Below are 3,111 nucleotides of genomic sequence, written 5' to 3'. Positions count from 1 at the left end.
ATGATTGGTTTCTGGACCAAAATAAAGATATAGAAATGAGTTAGACATTGCCTTAATACAGCTCAAAAACCTTCATTAACATACTCCCAGAGATATTCACTGAATGAAGTGGCCTACCGTCCCCATTTACAATTTCATTCATCAATGAAATACGTTATACTATAGCACATTCAATTACATTATTATTGTAGACTATAGGCTAATCCTGTATCTACCTTTTACAATACCATAATCAATGAATGAAGTAGCATACCCATCCAATTTCATTCATCAATAAGATAAATAATACTCGCACATTCAGTTACATAATTGTAACAGTGTAAAATATGTGTATGTCCTATAGTACAATGGCATGTAGGGGTAGTGTATTACAATGTAAAATATGTATATATCCTATAGTACAATGGCATGTAGGGGTAGTGTATTACAATGTAAAATATGTATATATCCTATAGTACAATGGCATGTAGGGGTAGTGTATTACAATGTAAAATATGTATATATCCTATAGTACAATGGCATGTAGGGGTAGTGTATTACAATGTAAAATATCTATATATCCTATAGTACAATGGCATGTAGGGGTAGTGTATTACAATGTAAAATATGTATATATCCTATAGTACAATGGCATGTAGGGGTAGTGTATTACAATGTAAAATATGTATATCCTATTGCACCACATGTATATATTTTACATGAAATAAATAATACAAACAACAAATCAAATGATGTTATTATTTTACAATAGCCTACTCAACACAGTAAATAATATTGTCTACGTGCTTTCAACTCCTTATCAGCGAAAATGTATTATTTTCAAATAAAGCAAATTTGCCTTATCAACACAGTAGGCCTTAATATTTCCTAACCATATCAAAACTTAAATATAGCCTACTTACACCTCAATCGGATCAAAGACATCTTGGTAATTCTTCTCATTGTCTCTAAGGAAACTATCTGGGGCAGACACTCTTCAAAATCGCATCTGCCGCTTGTAATTTTTTTTAAAATGTCTGTGTCACCGCTGAGCTGTCAAATACTCTGCCCGTCTCTCACCTTATGAACAGTCACTGCTATCCGGATTCCTTGGGACGTCCCTAACCTGAACCCTAAACTTTCACCCTTAACTAACACTAAACTTAACCATTTTACACGTATACTTGATTGAGGTAGGAACCTCCCAAGGATCCTGGTTAGCACAGACCACCTGGGAAAGCCTATGAACTCCTCTATTCGACTGAAAGCCACAGACACAACTCTTATTGGTTGTCTGATACTGGGAACTGGTAAGAACACCATCTGTGATTGGCTAACAATATTTAGATCTGTATACAGCGAGATAAGATAACATACCATCCCATGAGTTGTTGAGGGAAAGACAGATTACCTATAGATTGGACATAATATTTTCTAGGCCATTAGCGATAACATGAAATACACAATCCGTAGGCTACACTATACCTCAGGGTGGCTACAACGGAATGTCGGCTTGCACTCAAAAAACTGTACATTTCTAACATTTATGGTTGAGATTTAATCAATATAAATATAAACTATAAACCTTATGACTTTCATTAACATGCAGGCGTCACACAGATGTTAGCCACACGGTGGAACTGCTGCCTAGGTTTATTAACACGCAGGCGTCAAGCAGACATTAGTAAGGTGTTTGTGTCATGTCAATCAGACATTCAATGGTAGGCGGTTGCGGAGGCTTAATTCTAGCACATATCACCCCCTATAGGTGGTTTAAACTGTATTCTAATGTTGACTGCTTAAAGAACAGTATCAAGGGAAGTGCTTTATGCATGCTTAGTTATTGAGTCTATGGGGCCGCCGAGTGGAAATTTGAAATGGTAGTTATGGAACTCCCTCGCGAGGTTATTTTTATTGGGAATAGTCCTCAATGAAACTGACGTTAGGCTAAATGTGAAGAATTATTCATTTGCCTCTGTTGGCCACCCAGTAGCCTATTAATGTATATGCCATTGTGGGCTACCATTTGATACAATAAATATGTTTAAATTACGATATCACTGGAGTCATTGCACATCAATTTATGCCACTTGTGTAGCCTATGTGGAGCTGGCAAACCAATTTAATTAAGAGCCTTTAACTTCAGTTTAATATTGTTGTAGGCTTGCGTTATTATGCAATTATTAATGGACATCTTTAGTTAATTATATTGGAAATGCTCTATCGCAATTGCCGATCAGTTGTTAGAACGCAATTAGATTGAAGGTAATGGGGTGTCAGATTAGGCTACAGGTAAAACAAATGTAAAAAAAAATAAACACTGGCTGTTGTTGACAAGCATATTCAGTTTATATACATGTTATTAATATTGAATTCAGTGATTGAAATTATGACTCCATCCTCAGCCTATACCAGCAGGCTATTGGGAAACACAAACACTTCTTACCTCTTAATCGCCTTGCTATTCATGTTGAATAAATTAGTCTGTTAATTTGAACTAAGGAAACTGCTAAATCGTTCAGTTCACATCTTGTCTACATCTTGTCTGGGCTACTGTAGACCATCTGAAATTAGATCTAGGCCTATCAGGGGCTATTGGCTACCTGTCTCTAAGCAAACCATAGCAAAATTGAATTACAATCATAAACCCAGATTTGTGTCTGAAGCCAATGTCCATTGAAATGATAAATCAATCTCGCAAATGGGCCATTTGTAGTCTTAACAGTTGGCACATAATAACAGCACAATTGCCAGAAAATAGCATTACATTCGTTTTTTATGTTCATTAAAGTTTTTCTTGCTCAGAGATTTCGAGATCCTCTGTCCAACTTTCAAAACTCAAACTCTCCTGTCGGATTTATCTGTAGTTATGGACATGCGCAAAGGGGATTTATTTACCCCGTCTGCAAATGATCTGACAAGTTCAATTAGGGAGAATTATATTTTATCTTGCCACAGATTCAAATGATTGTTTAACTTCATGTCATAGCTTGCAATAATTATTATTTTGAGGAAACTCGAATTTTGCTTCTACAAGTTACTATGATATTCCTTCTTAATTGGCTCGATAACATTATCGGAGAAAACAAATTGTATAAATATGGCAACCACTCTCTTACTGTGAATTTTTTT

Source organism: Oncorhynchus mykiss, chromosome 20, assembly GCF_013265735.2.
Source record: "Oncorhynchus mykiss isolate Arlee chromosome 20, USDA_OmykA_1.1, whole genome shotgun sequence".
Lineage (NCBI taxonomy): Eukaryota > Metazoa > Chordata > Actinopteri > Salmoniformes > Salmonidae > Oncorhynchus > Oncorhynchus mykiss.
Note: the sequence above shows the minus strand (reverse complement) of the source record.